The following is a 22,500-nucleotide window of genomic DNA, read 5'->3' on the forward strand; positions in this document are numbered from 1 at the left end:
ATATATATTTACTGCTTTGTGTTTATGTTAATTTCTGGAAATAATCTACAATTTGGGAGAGATGTTGTTAAGTAGTTAATTTGTTTACATTATTAAGCTGGCATTTGGAACATAATTACTTAATTACTAGGTTTTACTATGTAATTATGATAGATGGTTTTAATTTGAATATCGAAGTCAAGTAAGTGAATGGATCTTGGTTGCTTTCAAAGGTAAGGATTCAGTTGTTTGATCAACTGAATAACCTACTCCTTTAAGTGGTGCATAAGTGGGTGAGTATTCCACAGGTGTAATGCTTGGGTAGAATTGGCATGACCCTGTATCTGCTAAAGTTCTTTGAACCACAGGTATACTCCAGTCAATAGGCTTCTGCACAGTTTCTATCTATACCATGTCAATCCTAAAGCATGAGCCAATTCAAGGCTCTATTAAAGGCACTTGCTCGAGATGTCATGTGCTGGGATTGAACTCACAGCCTCATAATTGCAAAGCAAATCACCTAACCATTTGGTTATGTTGCTTTCACTAATCTAAATAGCAACACATAAAAACTGCTGTCGTATTAAAGAATATACAAGCAATCTCAGGAGGGTTAGCATCAAAAGAGTTGGACCATGGACATGCTTTCATTATTATTTAAAACTATGATACACTATTCTTTTTTTTTTTAAATTTAAAACACACACACACAAAAAAAAAAGAAATGATTTAGGCTATTTTCTTGACAAAAGACAAATCAGCTGTAAAATATGATATTTACACGCCTTTTGAAGTGTTCGCAATTATTCAGTGCTGAAGAGAAAGCTTAACTTTTAGGAGACACTATTTGTTATGTTACACAAGTGTTATCACCATGGCATCTCTTTAGAAATTGGGAGGCCTTACATTTATTGTGTTATGTGTGAATGAATGCATGCTACATTGTTATAGTCTATTGACAGTAATGTAATACGGAACCACCTTATTTCATATGAAAAGATTGTAATGCTCATATTTATGAGAATATATTTTGATGTGAAATATGGTTTTGACATTGTAGTTTTATACCTTTTGAACTTGTTCTGGTTAAATACATATCTGGAATGTAGTTAGTTTTAAAATAAGCTATTAATGCATTCATTAAAATGTATTTTTTGTCATTTTTTATTTTTTTTGTTTTGCGGAACAACAACCAAGTTGATAAAATACAATACATCTGCCTCAGGACAGATTTGACTCTATATCTTGCTACAAGCATTGTCAAATACCTGAGCAAGCCTCCGTATTTGCTAAAAGTGATTTATCTAATGGTGAAATCGTTATTTCTACATCACAGTCATAATTGTTATTGAATTCAATAAGATCAAATAACCTTATCAGTAACAATAGACCAGTATGACAATTGTAAAATGTATTTTTCTCACTTCTTTTTCATGATTAAATTGTAGATAGGGACTTGCAATTAGATCTTGAAAGGGATCTACTAGATATCACACGACTGATGTATGGTATTTAGTACATGTCATTATACTCTGATCTATTACAGTTTACGGATATCACCTCTTTCTATTCATGTTCTGTGTCTGTTTTACAGTCATCACTGATCATAGGCTTTCATGCAAAAGTGAAAAAATTCATGGTTATTCGTGGCTGTGTGGTAAGTAGCTTGCTTCCCAACCACATGCTTCCAGGTTCAGTCTCACTGTGTGGCACCTTGGGCAAGTGTCTTCTATTATAGCCTCAGGCCTACTAAAGCCTTGTGAGTGGATTTGGTAGATGGAAACTGAAAGAAGCCTGTCGTATATATATATATATATATATATATATATATATATATATATATATATATATATATATGTATGTATGTATGTATATATTTGTGTGTGCGTGTTTATTGACCCCCCCCCCCCCATCGCTTGACAAACGATGTTGGTGTGTTACTTACCCCACAGCCACTCCTGCGCCTATAACCACTCTGGTGCCTGTTGTTTTTTTTTCTTTTTCATGATATATCACACAGACTGAAATCTGTGACTTTTTAAAAACCAAAATGTGTTATATTTTATGATGCATAAATTAAACTTTTAATTAATCAATTAATTATTAAAGTCAAGTGCAAATATGAAATGTAATCATTAACGTTGGAAAGCAATAGAAAGATTTCACACACATAAACCCACACATGATAACACATTACTTGCATAGAGATGATTGCTTTGTGTATGAGTATGTGTATGTATCAACATCAGCGTCATCATCATCATCATCATCATCATCATCTTCATCATCATCATCGTCTTCATCAATATCATCATCATCATTGTCATTTAATGTCCGTGTTTGATGCTGGCATGGGTTGGACTGATTCACAAGATCCAGCGGGGCTAAGAACTACATCATGTTGCGATGGTTTCTACAGCTGTAAGTCCTTCCTGATGCCAAGCACTTCACAGCATATAGTGGCTACTTTTTTTACATGCCACCAACACTAGGAAGATGACCTTCGTGCCGGTGGCACGTAAAAGCACCCACTACACTCTCGGAATGGTTGGCGTTAGGAAGGGCATCCAGCTGTAGAAACTCTGCCAAATCAGATTGGAGCCTGGTGTAGCCACCTGGTCCACCAGTCCTCAGTCAAATCGTCCAACCCATGCTAGCATGGAAAGCGGACGTTAAACGAAGATGATGATGATGTAATTAAAAAACAGCGTGTAATAAATAAACAAACGAACATATACTAAATACACAGGTGAACAGAAAACACAGACGGTAATCAACTCCTCATCAGTTAGTGGCTCGAGGGCCAAATGCAATTTCAGCCATTAGCGATTGATATATATATCAAGGCTGAAACGGCTTTGATGATAACAAGTTTTCTCAAAAGCTGTTTCAGCCTTGATAACCTCATTCAAAGTTCAAGTCTTTCTTGAGCATTAGCTCTCACTTTGGCCAGAGCTTATCCTTTTCCGAGGCAGTTAACTCAAGTGCTGGGATTCGAAACCACATACCATGGGCTGCTGAGCACATTTTATGAAAATGAAGCTAACATGCACACATAAAAAACATGAATATTTAAAAATATATTCTTAGTATATAATTATTTCTTTATTGCCCACAGGGGGCTAAATATAGAGGGGACAAAGAGATTAAATCAATTACATCGACCCCAGTGCGTAACTGGTACTTATTTAATTGATCCCGAAAGGATGAAAGGTAAAGTTGACCTTGGCAGAATTTGAACTCAGAACATAACAGCAGACAAAATATCACTAAGCATTTCACCTGGCATGCTTACGATTCTGCCAGCTCGCCACTCCTAGTATATAATGGTGGCAAGTTTTACATCTGAAAAGTCATTAGTTGAACTATTAGTCCTCTTGCATTCTTGGGGGGTATCGGAGCTGTTTGAGTGACATTAGACCCCCAACAAACGCCCATAAATTAAATGCATCTATCTGGGCTACGATCATGGCCTGTTGACCGGTGCCTGATGGCCACGATCGTGGCCTGTTGCACTTTATGTCTGAAGTGACTGAGTGTGCATAACATCTCACTGAATGGGATGCCAGTCCATTGTTAGGATAATTAATTCCTAGTTACTGCTGATGTTTATTTTTAAAATAAAGTGCCTTGCTTAACCCATTTGATACCAACTTACTTGAGAGTGCCCCTGGTTTAAGATACAAGCTTCTTGTTTTAAAGTGAGCTAAATTTAAAACCTTCCAACAAAATTTCATATTATATACCTAATACCAGCTTAATATGACAGTTATTTTACTAAATTCTTCATTATTTTCAAAATTAATTAAAAAGAAAGGGAATGTGTTTCAGCAAAAATATGTTAATGAAAAGGTTAAGGACACATTATGAGTAGATCATTGTTTTTTATGTAATAGGGATTTGAGTGAATGCTGTTTGCCGACATAATGTGGCTGTCCTTAAAGGGGACGATGTTACTGTTGTTTTAGCCCCAAGAAACATTGTTTCTAGTTGGCAATATGATACACTATCTGTGTCTTTATATTTTTAAACAGGGATCCCAACAGCCCCACCCAGCACAAGGCAACATCTGTGGACTAGTTATTGCCTTTTATCAACACGGAAATAGTAAGATTTCAGTGAAATTTGGCTGCTTTTACTAGCATTTGGAAGTCATTGACTTGAGATGATCTGACAAAATTAAGTGCATGGTGCAAAACATGCATTGAAACACCAGCAGTGAATTTGAACTCAGGACATGTAAATTATATTATCTAATACCATATTTAGTTAGTCGTTTCACTTGTACATATGGCATGGCAGACAATGTGCTGCTTAAACCAAGAATTCTGTGATTCTATTGGTTTCTTTTCCATCTTATCCATTATTGATTCACCCTGACTGTTACAAATCCTGACAGAAGCAATGCTTTTTTTTTCTGTTGGTTTTTTTTAATGTTTTTGGTAGGCAGGATTTGAACATAGATTGCACAGGACTGGAATAGATACAGCAAAGCATTCTATCCGATGCTCTCACTCTTCCATGTATCCATCTCCTCTCTAGATTGGTACAAAACATAAGAAAAGAAACAGATTAAAAAAAAAAAAAGGATAAAGTGGGATTTGAACTCAGAGTACCAATAATCAGAACTAATATAGCAAAGCTTTCTGTCTGATGTTCTAACATTTCTACCAATTCGTCATCTTCCTATATGATTCTATGTGTAAACAAAAAATACTTAAATATAATATTCATTGATGTACTTTTTATTTAGATTTTATAACTGCTGTTCGTGTGTGTGTGTATATATAGAAGTGTTTATGCACGTGCATATACATACATATATAAATATTAGATTGACAGTGAATTTAACTGGCTATGATGCTTTCATAAGCGGCAATGAATATTCATGTTCAAAAGTTTTGAATAACAATACAATAATTGTTAACTAGATCAAGAAGATGTTTTAAAAAGTTCACATCAACATGTCCACTCAACTAGAAACTGGAATAAACATTTCATTTCTATTTTATTGTATTTATTTATTTATTAATGTTTAATATTTTCTGAGATAACCTAACTTTTGGATTTGTTTTTGTTTTTTGGCTTTTGATTTTTGATGTTTTTTTTTGTTTTTAGTGGAAGTTTTTATCTCTGATTTGAAGATTTTTCTCTGAGCAAGCCTTGCTCATTGGTGTCTTCTGATTTCTTGCTTGAGAAAATACAATGAAGGTTTTTGTTTTTCTTGAATACGAGATTAGCTATTGCTTTCTGCTTAAAGTCCTTTTAAGTTTATCTTCCTGACAACTGTATAGTTTTAATTTTAGGATATATATAGTTTTAGCATGTTTGCATGTGCGCATCTCTTTCGCTCTCTTTGATATATATATATATATATATATATATATATATATGTATTGGATTTCTTTTAATCGTCAAAAAGAAAGAAAACAAATCCAATAACTACAATTGTTTAAGGATATTTCCTAGACTTTGTTTGATTTTTTTCACCCCTTTTTTTTTATATTTATAGCAGTGGGATTATTAGAGATATCACAAGTTATTATACTGAAAGGTTTTTAAATTTATTTGGAAGAGAAAAAAAAAAAAAGAATTTCCCTTTAAATCGAATCACCTTTCCCTTAGAATCATTCCTACATCAATGACACTGTACCCTTCATTGGTAGTAAACTCAACTTTTTAATCTTTGAAATGCAACAGACAGGAAAATTAGGAAACATAGTGAAGCTTTCTGAAGTCTTTGTCTCATATACACTTACATTAATTGCATCTCACTGTATTTTTTTTTAATGTACAAGCTCTTGGCTCCAGGTATCGTGAAAGTTACTGAGGATATTCTGTACCTTATTACTTTCTGAGGTCCCACAGGAGAGGATTGTTATTATATTTTGGATAGCGCTACTGTGAATCGAGAAGAGGAGCACTCAAATAATAAGCACAAAATCATTCAAAGACATACACTGTCTTCTGACCCTCCTCTCCCCCCCTCTCTCTCTCTCTCTCTCTCTCCTTCTTTCTCTCTGCCTCTTCTGTTCTACTGTAATAGAGCAAGCTAAGTACATGCCACCTTATAATTTGGTAAAATCCCTGAAGAAGGAGCTGGTGATATTAAATTAATACAACTTAGATTCTATTACATCTTTGCACCACTATGCCCCCAGAAATGGCTGTAAGATTTTAATGAATTATAAACTTCTGTATGAATTTACAATATTTTCTAGTCTGTGTATATAATGTTAATATCATTTTTATTGTAAGTAGGACTATATATTGTATATTCTTAATGTGTTCTTAGCATATTCATATATTTATATCTGTATATTCTTAATGTATTTTTAATATATTTTTAAGTGTATTTATATATTTTTAGTACATGATTTTGTGCTCATAATAATTTTACAACAAAATATATTTTAGTAACCTATCTTTTGTCTCCCATCATAATTTTTCCTAATTTCCTATGGCTTAAATATAATGAGCACTTTGATGTGTCCTATATAGAGAGAAAATTTTGTCTCTAGAAAATAAATTCTATGCATATATATATATATATATATATATATATATCATCATTATCGTTTAACGTCCGTTTTCCATGCTGGCATGGGTTGGATGGATCGACTGGGGTCTGGGAAGCCAGGAGGCTGCACTAGGCTCTAATCTGATCTGGCAGTGTTTCTACAGCAGTATGCCCTTCTTAATGCCAACCACTCCGAGTGGGTGGTTTTTATGTGCCACCGGCATGGAAGCCAGTCAAAGTGGCGCTGGCATCAGCCATGTTCAAATGGTGCTTCTTACGTGCTACTGGCATGGGGATCACAACTACAATTTCCATTTGATTTTGATTTTGATGTACTTGACTCAATAGGTCTCCTCAAACACGGCATGTCACTTTACAATCCAAGGTAACTTTGAGTGGGCTGGTTATGCGGCACTGGGGTGGTTACAGCTGTGAACTCACTTTATTTGCCAGGTCTTTTTAGTCACAGCATATCTCCAGAGGTTCAGTCTTTTGTCATTACCTCTGTGAGGCCCAACGTCCGAAGGTCATGCTTCACCACCTTGTCCCATGTTTTCCTGCTTCTCCCTTTACCTCGGATTTCATTACATATATATATATATATGTGTGTGTGTGTGTGTGTGTGTGTGTGTGTGTGTGTGTGAAGGCGCATGGCTCAGTGGTTAGAGTGTCGAGCTTACGATCGTGAGGTTGTAAGTTCGAATCCTGGACTGGGCACCGTATTGTGTTCTTGTGCAAGGCACTTTATTTCACATTGCTCCAGTTCACTCAGCTGTAGAAATGAGTTGCAACATCACAGGTGCCAAGCTGTATCGGGCCCTTTGCCTTTCCCTTGGATAACACTAGTGGTGTGGAGAGGGGAGGCTGGTATGCATGGGCGACTGCTGGTCTTCCATAAACAACCTTGCCTGGACTTGTGCCTCAGAGGGTAACTTTCTAGGTGCAATCCCATGGTCATTCATCACCAAAGAGGTCTCAACTCAGCATATATATATATAATCTGGTGTAGCCCCTCAGCTTACCAGCCCTGGTCAAACCATCCAACCCATGTCAGCATGGACAAGTGTTAAATGATGATGATAATTATATATATATATATATATATATATATATATATATGCGAGTAAAAATAAATACAAAAAAGGTGGGTTTTTTTGTATGACAGTCTGTTAAAGTCTGTCATACCGGCCATGACGAAGGGAAATAGCCCTGAAACTCGAGTCGCCTTTATATATATATATTTATATTTATATATTTATATATTTGATCCTTTATATTGAACACTCAATATTTCATCTACATTCAATACTTTCTTTCATGGTGCCATCCATTTTTATTTTATTTTATTTTATATTGTATATTGTATATCATCATCATCATCATCATCGTTTAACGTCCGCTTTCCATGCTAGCATGGGTTGGACGATTTGACTGAGGACTGGTGAAACCGGATGGCAACACCAGGCTCCAGTCTGATTTGGCAGAGTTTCTACAGCTGGATGCCCTTCCTAACGCCAACCACTCAGAGAGTGTAGTGGGTGCTTTTACGTGTCACCCGCACGAAAACGGCCACGCTCGAAATGGTGTCTTTTATGTGCCACCCGCACAAGCCAGTCCAGGGGCACTGGCAACGATCTCGCTCGAAAATCCTACAGGAGCCAGTCAGGCGGTACTGGCAACGGCCACGCTCAAAATGGTGCATCTCATGTGCCACCCGCACAAGAACCAGTCCAGGGGCACTGGCAACGATCTTACTTGGCTTGCCGGGTCTTCTCACGCACAGCCCATTTCCAAAGGTCTCGGTCCGTAGTATTCGCCTCGGTGAGGCCCAATGTACGAAGGTCTTGCCTCACCACCTCAGCCCAGGTCTTCCTGGGCCTACCTCTTCCACGGGTTCCCTCAACTGTTAGGGTGTGGCACTTTTTCACGCAGCTATCCTCCTCCATTCTCACCACATGTCCATACCAGCGCAATCGTCTCTCTTGCACGCCACAACTGATGCTTCTAATGTTCAGCTTTTCTCTCAAGATTCAGATTCTATACCCCACATTAGTTCTGCAGGAATATAAATAAAACATAAAAAACAGACAGTGTTGGAACTCTTTTAAGCAAAATTATATATATATATATATATATATATATATCATTGCTATTATGCTAAACTGTCGTATGTCTAAATTTAGCCAAATGCGTTTTTTCCGATATTTATTTTTGCTTGCAACAGCCGCTTCTTTTGGCCAAATTATCATATCTCCAGCTGCTTCAGATGCCTAATTTTTAGTTGATATGATAGTGTTTGCTACAAGGCACCATTAGTAGTGTTTGTATAATATTCTCACTTGAACACTGTTGAGCTGCAACATAAAAATAAATAGAAATAATGATTGCTTTTTATCATTTTATTTCATTCATATCTACTCTCAACTCATTTTTACCACTGACCACCCTTTCACTCTTTTTCACCATTCCCCATTATTCCCATCTCTAACCATCTTTCACCCCCCCCCCCATGCTATTTTAACATTTTTTTCTATTCACCTTCTTGTACAATCACAGCACCCTATGACATTTCTTCTCACTGCCATCCTTTTGTCTCTTTCCGGCTGAAACCCAGTTATTCTCACCCACCCGTATATAATATGAGGTGGTCATGTATCTCCTGTACGACAAGAAACCCGTACCTGTCCCTTCGGTCGTACTTTAACCTTTCAACACCCAGTATAATGTCCCCCCCTCCCTTTCTGCTGTCCTCCCACTCATTCAAGGAAGCTTTTTGGTCTTGTGTGCTATGTGGCAACCTCTCTAGCGTTGGTGTCACTAAAAATGCAACCAGTACACTCTGTCTAGTGGTTGGTATTGAGAAAAGGGCATCTAGCTGTAGAAGGCAGAGCAAGAATTGTAGCATGATGCAGTCAACCCATCCACCTGATGCCAGTATGGAAAGACAAACTTTAAATGATGATGACTTTTGTCGTGTTTTGTAGGAAATATATTGTAATTTAATGCATGACTTCTTCTAATTAGATTATTTAATAGAATGTTTCAAAATAGACACTTTTCTTGTACATTGTTGCTTTGTTGGTCTGAGCTAAATGTCTTTTGTGAATGTCGAGAGAGTTGTTATTAATTGAACTCAAAATGAATAAAAAACAAAATATGGATAAGTTTACATCATGAGCGTTTTTCTTTTGCTTTCACATTATTTCAATTTATTATCACTTCTACTTTCTATATTAAATGATGATATCTCCAAAAGATTTCTTATTACTAAATAGGTGTTGTTGCTGTTTAGCTCCAAGTTGGCGCCAATCTACCAGACTCATAACCCTCTTGCATTCGGATTATTCTGTCAAATGTAATCCTTATTTATTCCCATTGTTTTGAATTAATCATGGATTATCTCATAGCTTTGAGATTTCGATGATATGATTGTTTATTTTTAGAATGGCATTGTATAGTAAGTGTGAGAGGCAGGATCTGGCCAGTTTGTCCATAAAATACCACTGATGTGGCCTGTTTAAATACTAATAGGTCAAACATCACTTTTATTTTTTGTTAGGAATACTGTATGCCATACTATACTGTCCACTTTTAAAAATTTCACAGTAATATAAAATATAGTAAAGCGGTGAGCTGGCAGAATCGTTAGCATGCTGGGTGAAATGCTTAGTGGTATTTTGTCTGCCGTTACGTTCTGAGTTCAAATTCTGCTGAGATTGACTTTGACTTTCATCTTTTTGAGGTTGATTAAATAAGTACCAGTTACTCACTGGGGTCGATGTAATCGACTTAATCCCTTTGTCTGTCCTTGTTTGTGCCCTCTATGTTTAGCCCCCTGTAGGCAATAAAGAAATAAATATAGAATATAGTAGTTTGAGGGAGGTTTAACTGCTGCTTCTTGCATGTAGAGTGGCCACATAAATAATCTTCTTCATTTGCTCCTCACAGGATCTTATTATTATGTTGTACAAAAAAAAAAAAAGAAAAAAACAACAACACAATAATGAATGAATTAAAAGTTGCAGAAACATCATTATATTGACTAAAATCTTGTCACTGGCGTGAATACATACAAAGGGTACATTGTCCAATTCTGAAAACATATAGTCATATTCAAACCTCACTTCTCTTTTCTATTTGAATATTTCTTCATGCTAAATCACTTTATTGATCTTCATTGATCTAAGTATTCATTTTAGTCTTAAGTTTCTATTAAAACTGTTTACGTGGATTAGTACTGCCAGAGGGTGTTGTTTGTCTATATATATATATATATATATATATATATATATATAAAGAATAAAAAGTTTAGGAAGGTATAACAATGCAATATAGAACAAAAAATGGACTGTATACCTGTTGTAACTTGGTAAACCGTAGTCCAATGATATTTCGGAATTAGAATTCCTTCTTCAGATCTTAATTTGCTGGAGTCTCCAGCAAATTAAGATCTGAAGAGTCTCCAGCAAATTAAGATCTGAAGAAGGAATTCTAATTCCGAAATATCATTGGACTACAGTTTACCAAGTTACAACAGGTATACAGTCCATTTTTTGTTCTATATTGCATTGTTATACCTTCCTAAACTTTTTATTCTTTACAAACGATACACAATGCTTCAAGCGAACTACAATACTCTCCTATATATATATATATATATATATATATATATATTACTTTATATTTCATTTCATTTCTGAGCTATTTGTGGAAGTGAAAATTACAGATGTTTATTATGACATTTATTCTGTAAAACTGAAGTGAAACTAGAATGACTAAAGCCAGGGAAATGGTTGCCTGTATGGTTAGGTCATTCACAGTGATGCAGCTTCTGGTTTGACCCTGCCGTGTGGTACCCCAGGTAAACATCTTATTCCATACACTCAGATTGAACAATGTCGGGTGAGTGAAATTTGGTATAGAAACTGTGCAAAAGCCTGTTGTGTGTGTGTGAATATGTAAATGTGTGTATGTGTGTGTCTTTTTATACCAAGTGTCTTAACATTGACACCACCTCAGCACTGACATTATGTCCCCTCATAATAAAACACCTGACAATACAAAAATGTCTAATGAAATAAATTGCTCGAATGACAAAGAGGGGTTGGCATTAGGAATGGCATCAGGCTGTAGAATACTGTCACAAGACGAAGGGCCATATAACATGTGCTAGCATGGAAGAAACTGCACCTAAATATGATGATGATGATAATAAGGCACATGGATGTGTGTTTGTGTGTGTGTGTGTGTGTGTGTGTGTGTGTGCACGGGCTCCTACATATGTATGTGTATAGGCGCAGGAGTGGCTGGGTGGTAAGTAGCTTACTTACCAACCACATGGTTCCGGGTTCAGTCCCACTGCGTGGCACTTTAGGCAAGTGTCTTCTACTATAGCCTCGGGCCAACCAAAGCCATGTGAGTGGATTTGTTAGACGGAAACTGAAAGAAGCCTGTTGTATACACATATATGTGTGTTTGTTTCTGTGTCTGTGTTTGTCCCCCCAACATTGCTTGACAGCTGAGACTGGTGTGTTTATGTCCCCGTAATTTCGTGGTTCGGCAAAAAGAGACCGATAGAATAAGTACTAGGCTTACAAAGAATAAGTCCTGAGGTCGATTTGCTCAACTAACGGTGGTGCTCCAGCATGGCTGCAGTCAAATGAGCAAGACAAATAAAAGAATAAAATATGTATATACATAGTGTGTCTGTGTGTGTGTGTGTGTGTGTGCGTATTTCCTCTTTGATAGTAATTTTATATTCTCCTCAAATCAAGGCTCTTTTGAGAAGTTAATGGTCACCATTGAATAATAAATATCATTTTGACTCTTTTACTATTATCGATTCCTTCATTCAAACCATATTTAGTGCACACCAAGCAAGACACATCTGATACATACATACATATATACATACATACATACATATATATATATATATATATATATATATATATATATATATATATATATATATATATATGCAGTTACAGTTTTGCTATTTAATCATTTTTATTTCCTTTATATAATTCATCTTCATGGTTATTAAGTTTATTGCATTTTCTTAACCTCTTTATCACTCTTCCAGTTTTTGTTGGCATATTGTAAGGCATATTACAGCATTAATCAGTCATTTAGTGAGTGTCGTTCTCCTAACTTGTGTCTTTATTGGCCATTGCAGTTACACACTTGGCACATAAAAGTATATTATTATTTCCTGATGTCTCTTGTTTATGACTTTCATATTGGCAATATGGAGATGAATTCTGCTCATACTTTCAGTGAAACATGCAGCTGAAAGGTTTAAAGGTATAATGGAATGTTCCATGAGACATCAACATAGGTGTGTGGTTAAGGGGTTTGCTTCTGAACCACATGGTTTCTGGTTCAGTCTCACTGCATGGCACTCAGACCAAGTGTTTCTACTGCAACCCTGGGTCAACTAAAGCCTTGTGAATGGATTTGGTAGGCAGAAAGTGGAACATTAAACACACCATCTCAGTGTGATTGTTGCCAAGGCCGCTGACTGGCTCCCGTGCCAATGGCATGTAAAAAGCACCATTCGAGTGTGATTGTTGCCAGTGTTGCCTTACTGGCACATGTGCCGGTGGCATGTGAAAAACAACATTTCAATGTGGTTGTTGCCAGTGCTGCTGGACTGGCTCCCATGCAGATGGCATGTAAAAAACACCTTTTGAGCATGATTAGTATCTTAATTGGTGATCTGGTATTAGAACTAAAGACTATTTCGTTGTGAAACAAGTCATGTTAGCCGTCATAAAAGTACAAAGACTTTTCCATTCATTTTTGTTTATTTCTTAATAGTATCATACACTATAAAATGTTGTAAAGTTTCGTCACATTTCAGCAATTAAATAATTGTTAATAAGATTTCAACTGCATCTGTTGAAAGTCAGTTATTGGCAAGTTTTTATGAGTCACCGGTGATTTCTGTTGTCTCTTTTTGTTTTCTTTTTTGTTCTCGTTGTTCTTCACTTTTACACTTTCTTAATTATGTTCTTCGTTCAACATGGGAGTGGTTAATATCTTTTACATGTTGGTTTGACATAGAAAGTATTTTTTTTGTAATGCTGTAACCATCTTGTTTTCCATCTGTGTGTCAGGGATCTTTCTATACGTTTTTTTTTGGTTTTCAACTTTTAACTTTTAAGATTTGTTACTCCTTTTGAATTTAAGTTTCTTTTATTTTCATTATTTTTTTTTTACTTCATTCCTAGCATTCCCTTTCCCCCCCCCAAAAAAAAAACAAAAAAAATTTTTGTCATTTCACTTATTTTCTAAATTGCATTTAAATCGGGTTTTCGTTCTATAATATTCCAGTTGGTATGAGTACATGACTGATATGTAGTTGAACTCTTAAACTAAATTGATATTTATCTTCTCAAGGTGTGAATATACTACTGAACAGCATGATACAATGTTTTACCATGGATACAACATTAGCATTTTAAAATTAATTCTTTTTTTTTTGTGCGTGTTTAGGGATAAAAACAATCTGTAGTAGTTTGATAGGATTCTTTCTTTTTCTCACTTTTGTCTGCTTTTATGGATTTCTATGAAAATCACTACTTTTGTTTCATATAATTTGAGAAATAATTAAGAATTCTATAAAAATAAGTCATTTTAAGTGTTTTGAACATACATTTATATGAAATTTTTATGCAAGGTTTAAATTTAGATAACCTTAAAAGCGAAAGTTTGTAGTGTAGAATGAGGAATGGTGTCCGACAGGTTGGTATCAATAAGCAATAAAATATACAACTACGCTATTGTTATTTATTTTCTTTTTCTGTTATTTAGATAAACTAATGTTGATTAATAATTATCTGTTAATAGTTATTGGTGGAATTGTTAGAGCATTAAACAAAAATGGCCTTGTGATATTTGTTCCAGCTCTTTACATTCCGAGTTCAAATCACACTGGGGCCAACTTTACCTTTTCTCCCCCCCCCCCCGCTTTGAGGTCTGATAAAATAAACTACCAGTCAAGTTCTGAGGTTGAGGCAATCACCTGACACCTTCCTCTTTAAATTTGCTGGTTTTGTGCCTAAATCAGAGATAACTTTTAGTTTCTATTTTATTTTGCTCTATAACAAGAATATGAAGGCTAAAAGAAAATAGACGTACCAAAGAAATGAAAATGAAACGTAGACACTCACTTTTCATTTGCTATCTGCTTCATTTTTTACATTTACACAGAGCACTCTTTAAAAATGTAAGCACGTATATACAATAATTTTATATGTGTAAAAAAACTGTTATCTGCTTTGAGAAAGTAATTTTTCTCATGCAGCAAAAATACTTTTATTCTCCTATAAACCAGACACACACATACGTATGCATCTCTCTTATGAATAAGGCTATCTTCCTGTCGCAATTCGGCTACAAATTTGCACTGTCTGTTATATTCAGATATAAAGAATTCTTTAATAGAAATTGGATTTGCATTCATCAATTCATGTTGAATAGCAAACTTGAGTCCTCTTCTGTTTTTATCACATAAAGAAAAATATATTTAAAGCATCAAACCGTTTTCTTGTTTTGGATATTCTTCATTCTCTTTTGTATACTACTAAAATTTCAATATTTTCCCAAGAACATAACAGAAGTTTATATTTTAGTTTTAAATTCTTCTAAACAATACTTCTGGATAAGCCAGTATTAGAGAGATATTTTTATATTTTCTTTTACAAAGTAAAATGTACCATGTATTTATTTAAAAGAAACTATTTTCCTCTTTTTCCATATTTTTTTCCCAATTTTGTTTTTTTTCTGTACTGTTTACAAATCTCCAAATTCCAAGCCATTTTTTCTTAAAAGTTCAGTATTTCAGTTATAATATTTTCTGAAATATATTTTCCTCGGCCTGCTATTTTTATCTTTTTTTTCCACTGCTATGTTTGCACACATCAGTGACTTCAATTTCCCCCCCCCCTTTTTTTTATATCTAATTTCTTGATATGAAGCTACAATGTCTTGCAACATATTCACATTCCTTGTATCACCATATTTACGTTTCACTTGCTTTATGTCATTATTTTTTATGTTACTTTTTCTTTAAACAAATTACAAAAAATAAATGAATAAATAAATAAATGAATAAATACATAAAAAACAATCAAATGCAATTTTTATTTTAAGAACTGAAAAACTTACTATATGTTTTTAAAAATGTTATCATTAAATAATCTTTACTTTTTATGCATCTTCTGATTTTTATAACATCCTCTGAATATTTTTATCCTGATGACTTTTTTTCTTTTCATAAGAAAAAGCTTGGTGAAACTATTGTGAGAATCTCACCACCACCATCACCACTGCCATCATCATCAGCATCATCATTGTTTGTATCTGTTTAATTGGTTTGTTTTCCCTATGCATTTGATTGGAGAATTCTGCAATACTGCTACTTTCCGTTTGACATCGTAGGCAGTGTAGTTACAATGCTTGCTTTGTTGCGATGTGGTTTCAAGTTCAGTCCTACTGCATGGAAACTTGACCCATTGTGTGTGTATAAATATATATATATATATGTGTGTGTGTGTATGTTCTGAGCAGGACAAAAGTGCAAAGGGGGTCTTAAATTTACATTTTTTTGTTACACCTGGGGGGCTTCATGTGGGACCACAACCATTGAAACTAGGTATTAAATATAACTCGATTTCAAACACACTAGCAAAAGTCTCCTAGCAAAACTTTTGCCCTTTTACACAAACATACAAGACATTCACATTGATATAATCGTGTCTAAGATGGCCCTAGGCCCCAGACTTCTTAGAAAGGGAACAACCGATCATATAAACCCTAGTACTTTATTTACCGTCCTTGAAGGGACATTACGCAATTCTGACGTCAGTGAGATTTGATCACAGAATGTAAAGGGTTGAAAGAAATAGTGTAAGGCATTCTTTCACTGATGCTAATATTAATAAGAATTACAAGAATTTGTGCCACTGATATGCAGACATTTCTGTTCTTGGACAGCTCAGCTCATGCTCTTCCAATTGCTGAGGGTTCATTTATTCTTTCACTTGTTTCATTTATTGGACTGTGACCATGCTGGGGCACCACCTTCAATGGTTTTAGTCTATCAAATTGACTCTGGTACTTTTGTTTTGTTTTTGTTTTTTTTTTATAAGTCAGGTAGTTATTCTATTATCAGTCTGTTTTGCTGAACCACCAAATTACAGGGGCATAGACAAACAAAAATCCGTTTTCAAGCAGTGTGGGAATACACACGCACACACACACACATACACACACACACACACACACACACACACACACACACACACACACATACACACACACGCACACACACACACACACACACACACACACACATACACACACACACACACACACACACACACACACATACACACACACACACACACACACACACACACACACACACACACGGTGGGCTTCCACTCAGATTCCATCCATCAAATTCATTCAGATGGCATTGCTTAGTCTAGGACCATAATAGAAGACAATTGTCCTGAGATGTCCAACAGTGAAGTTGAACCCAAAACCACATGGTCAGGAAAGGGATTTCTTAACTATGTGATCATGTCTGCATCTACACAGATCTGCCTGTGCCATTTTTGTCCAAAAGCCTTTTGATTTAAGAATACTCTTCCATGATTCAAAGAAATATTCCCTATAAGCTCCTGTTTTATGAATTATTTTTTTTTATTTCATTTCTCTATGAACGAGCTTGCAGTAGCATCTTGTGTTGGGTAACTTTGCAACGGATTTGAGGTTGAGGAAGAAGAGAATCTAACTGATGCATTTGAATTTTAAACTTTTCATCAACTTTAATTATTTTTCAAATTTATTACCTAGGAGCGGCTGTGTGGTAAGTAGCTTGCTTATGAACCACATGGTTCCGGGTTCAGTCCCACTACGTGGCACCTTGGGCAAGTGTCTTCTACTATAGCCTCGGGCCGACCAAAGCCTTGTAAGTCGATTTGGTAGATGGAAACTGAAAGAAGCCCGTCGTATGTATATGTATATATATATATATGTATGTGTGTGTATGTGTGTGTGTATATGTTTGTGTGTCTGTGTTTGTCCCCCCAACATCGCTTGACAACTGATGCTGGTGTGTTTACGTCCCCGTAACCTAGCGGTTTGGCAAAAGTGACTGATAGAATAAGTACTAGGCTTACAAAGAATAAGTCCTGGGGTCGATTTGCTTGACTAAAGGTGGTGCTCCAGCATGGCCACAGTCAAATGACTGAAACAAGTAAAAGAGAGTAAATAGCTTGTGAAGCATTCATTCTAAGTCCTGTACAACATTACAAAAAATACCCTTTTCCGAGTCAACATCAGCAAAGTATTTTCTCAATGTATTTTCGTGTTTGTTAGTATTTCTCTTAATTTTGACGTATCTCTGTATATTTCTGCTTTTTGTTTCCTCTCTTTCTAAACCTTGCCGTGTTTCGATATCTGGAATCCTTCAGCTAAAAGGGAATTCTAAAAGTATGAGTTATTTCAAGAATAACTAAATCATTTATCATGTTTTTTGCACTTTTTCTCATTTCTTCCCAAATATGTGCCCAATTTTATTGCAGTTTCTCGGCCTATCTTAGCTATTCCCCACCCCCACCTGCCCCTGTTTTCTCAGTATTGTGTTCCTCTGAGACAATATTTTTCCTGTGCATTGACGTACAGCAGAAGAAGAGTACAGTTTGACTGTAAATTTGATATCAACCATCACAATGGGTGAAGAAACACTATTTTATCTCATCTTTATTTCGAGATAAAAAGACATACATCTTGTGTGTTTTAGGCACACAAACAAACACACAAACACACGCACGCACGCACACACACAAACACAGAGCGGAAGAGAGAAAGATATACCTGTGCATGCACAGAACACAAGCATCACCGAGGTAGCAAGAGGACGATGGTGGCTGTGATAGTGGTGTTGATGATGATGATTGAGAGGAAATGGTTGTGGAGGAGAACCAGTTGTGGCTGATTTCTGTTGAAGACTTGTCATCATCACCATCGTCGTCGGTGTCATCGTCGTCGTCGTCATCATTGTCACGACCACCAATGAGCTGTCGATTGGCAGAATCTGTAGAGCAGTGGGTGAAGCACTTGGCAAGAATTAGTTGCAACACTTCAAATATACTCAGTTCAGATGGCGCCAACACTGGCATTGCCTTTGGCGCCAACACGGATGTTGCCTTTCATACCCCTGCTTCTGGAGATCCTGATAGATTTCTTTCCCCCCCCCCCCCCCCCACCAATATTTGCAGGCCTGTATCTGAGTCAAAATAAATTACTATTCTAATAACCGCCACCACCGCCATCATCATCATCATCATCATCATCACAATAACCATCATCATCACCATTAACATCATCATCATCATCACCATTAGCATCATCATCATCATTAGCATCATCATCATCATCATCATCATCATCATCATCATCATCATCATAATCACCATCATCATCATCATCATCACATGCTTTTGCTTTCCTCTTTTTTCTTCTTCTTCTTCTTCCAATGTCGGCATCTCTTGTTCGCTTTCCAAAGTGCCCATTAAGTACCTCCTTAATCTTTCTCCCTGTTTTCACTTTGTCTGAGAACTCAGTAATTCAATTGTAGACTCCTTCTCCGTATTTCCTTCCCAAGTCTTTCCCGCTCCGTCCTCATCTTACCCACCTTCCATTATCAATCCACGATGCCTTTTATCTATTTCCATTTGGTTCCTAGTGTCTATGGTGACATCCATTACGGGGCAGCTACAATAAAATCTTCCTGGCCCCCATCAGCCAATATCTCGGATGCTGGATTCTTTCCACACCTGTCTGGCTGCGATCTACCTTTTAATTTTAATGAATATTGCTGGTGCGTGTATTGGTGAATTCTTCCAAAATAGCGCCAAGTCCAGAAAAACTAATTGCAGCACAGAAAGCTTGAAAAATAATGATTCTCTCTCTCTCTCTCTCTCTCTCTCTTTTACTTTGCCTCTCCCTGTCTTTTCACACTCTTTCTCTTTCTTTTTTTTCTTTCTCTCTCTTTCACTTTGCCTCTCCCTGTGTCTTTCATTCTCTCTCTCTCCCCCTCTCTTTCTCTCTCTCCCCCTCTCTCCCCCTCTCTCCCCCTCTCTTTCTCTCTCTCCCCCTCTCTTTCTCTCTCTCCCCCTCTTTCTCTCTCCCCTTCTCTTTCTCTCTCTCCCCTCTCTTTCTCTCTCTCCCCCTCTCTTTCTCTCTCTCCCCCTCTATTTCTCCCCCCTATTTCTATCTCCCCCTCTATTTCTATCCCCCCTCTATTTCTCTCTCCCACTCTCTCCCCCTCTTTCCCTCTAGCTCCCCCTCCCCTTCTTTCCCCTAGCTCCCCCTCTCTTTCTCTCTCCCCCTCTCTTTCTCTCTCCCCCTCTCTTTCTCTCTCTCCCCTCTCTTTCTCTCTCACCCTCTTTCTCTCTCTCCCCTCTCTTTCTCTCTCCCCCCCTCTCTTTCTCTCTCCCCCCTCTCTTTCTCTCTTTCCCCCTCTCTTTCTCTCTCTCCCCTTTCTTTCTCTCTCTTTCTCCCCCCTCTCTCCCTTCTCTCTTTTTCTCTCCCTTCTCTCTTTCTCTCTTTCTCTCCCCTCTCTCTCTCTTTCACTTTGTCTCTCCCTGTGTCTCCTCATTCTCTCTCTCTCTCCTGCCACTCTCCTCCTCTCTCTCCAAACACCCATACACAATATTACAGAATCTAACTTGGTATTTTTGCTCCACTCCATTCAAATGTTGATGTTCCTCTTTTCTTCTTGACTAATATTAATTAGGAAAATATATTAAAAAAAAAAAACAATTAAAAAACAAAGCATTAACTAAATTAATTGAGATGCACTTCTTATCTATTCTGACCACACAAGCTCAAAGAATCTAACTTGAAGATATTGTTCCAAAAAATCCAGTGTTTTTGTTTCCATCAAATGTTGCTTCTCTTCATTCTCTGCTTGTGAAATTCCATCTCTTAAAAAAAGGGTTATCTCCTCCGCACCTTTGAAATTATTACTGTTGTCTTTATTCTTTTACTTGTTGTAATCATTTGACTGGGGCCATGCTGGGGCACTGCCTCTTAATCAAAGAAATTGACCCCTGGGCTTATTCTTTGTAAGCCTGGTACTTATTCAGTCGGTCTCTCCTGCCAAACTGCTAGATTATATGGGGACATTAACACACCAAAGTCGGTTGTCAAGCAATGGTGGGGTAACACACACACACACACACACACACACAAACTGATACACACACACAGATATATATATTATGGGCTTCTTTCAGTTTCCATTTACCAAATCCACTCACAAGGCTTTGGTCAGCCTGAGGCTATAGTAGATGACACTTTCTCAAGGTGCCATGCAGTGGGACTGAGCCTGGAACCACATGGTTGGGAAGCAAGCTTCTTACCACACTGCCACTCCTGGCTGTTATTTAAGTCTACAAAACTAATATTTTAAACTTCATTTTTTTTTTTTCTTTTTCTGTCTTTGATTTTGACATTAGTTCTATCTTTGGTAAAATAACGAGTTTAGATTTCACCTGAATCAACTATGGAACACTATGTAGCATAGGATGGGACATGCAAGTACATACACACACTCACTGACTGTTTCAGTAAATTGTTGGTATCGTTAATAAATATTTATGAGATTTTTAACAAGTATTTATGACTATATCAACATTATGGCAGTATGAACATCAATTAGTCTGTATTAAGTTGGCACTTAACGTTTCGCAGAAAAATTTTGCACATTTCGACTTTTGATTCTGCTAAATAAATTTTAAAGAGTCAGCTTTTAAATGGTTTTTGGGCAACGAACTGTATGTTTAAGTAAAACTAATCACAACGTGCATCTTTTTTTTTGTTGTATTTAGTCTTATTTTATGACTGATTCTCTAACCAAAATGATATAATAATTAGTATCTCCTGTTCCATCTCTTCCCATGTACACTCACATGCACAGACACATGCATATATACACCTATATACAGAACTGGTGTTCATGGTGGTGATTTTGTTAAAAATTCTTTTGATAATGGTGGGCAAACTTTACATTGTTCAAATAATTACAGTTTTATTTCATCCTCTGGTTTAATGTTCTCCTCACCAGGTTTGCATGCATCAGTCAGAATTTGTTGAGGCAGATTTTTACTGGCCAGATGCCTTTCCTGTCACCAACGCTCACCTGTTTCCAAAACAGGGTATTATTTCCCTGAGACTGGATATGTTTTCATGAAAAGACAGGAAACAAGGGCACTGTTTGTATGATGGTGATGTTAATTTATAAGCCACACACATAACCCATGCACACACACACACATACCAATGCATACACATGTATGTATTTATCTATATCTATACTCACACGCACACTCAAACACACACACACACACCACACACACATATATCATCATCATCATCATCATCATCGTTTAACGTCCGCTTTCCATGCTAGCATGGGTTGGACGATTTGACTGAGGACTGGTGAAACCGGATGGCAACACCAGGCTCCAGTCTGATTTGGCAGAGTTTCTACAGCTGGATGCCCTTCCTAACGCCAACCACTCATATATGCATGTATACGCACACACAGACTCACACACATACATACACACATATATGTATATATATATATATTTATGTATATATGTATGTATACACACACACATGTGTATATATATATACATATGCACACACACTCTAATATATCAATACACATGCACGCACACACATTTATATGACAGAGCAAATCCACTCACATGGCTGTGGTCAACCAAGACTTGAGTAGAAGACACTCGCCCAAAGTGCTGCACAGTGGGACTGAACCTGGAACCGTGTAGTATTGGAACTTGTACTATTGGCATAAATTCTGAGGCTGAACACAGATGATGTGACTAACCCCAGCACTTGACTGCTTCTCATCTACCTTGGTTGGATAAAGGGCAAAATAGCCCACTGGAATG

General features: G+C 36.6%; 1 protein-coding gene across 1 annotated transcript in view; it reads left to right on the forward strand.

Annotated features, from left to right (window-relative positions):
• Positions 1-22,500, forward strand: part of LOC106883236 (protein MON2 homolog) — a 704,123-nt gene that overhangs the window by 204,083 nt on the left and 477,540 nt on the right. The window lies entirely within an intron of this gene.

This window comes from Octopus bimaculoides, chromosome 11 (assembly GCF_046866305.1).
Source record: "Octopus bimaculoides isolate indiv1 chromosome 11, ASM4686630v1, whole genome shotgun sequence".
Classification (NCBI taxonomy): Eukaryota; Metazoa; Mollusca; class Cephalopoda; order Octopoda; family Octopodidae; genus Octopus; species Octopus bimaculoides.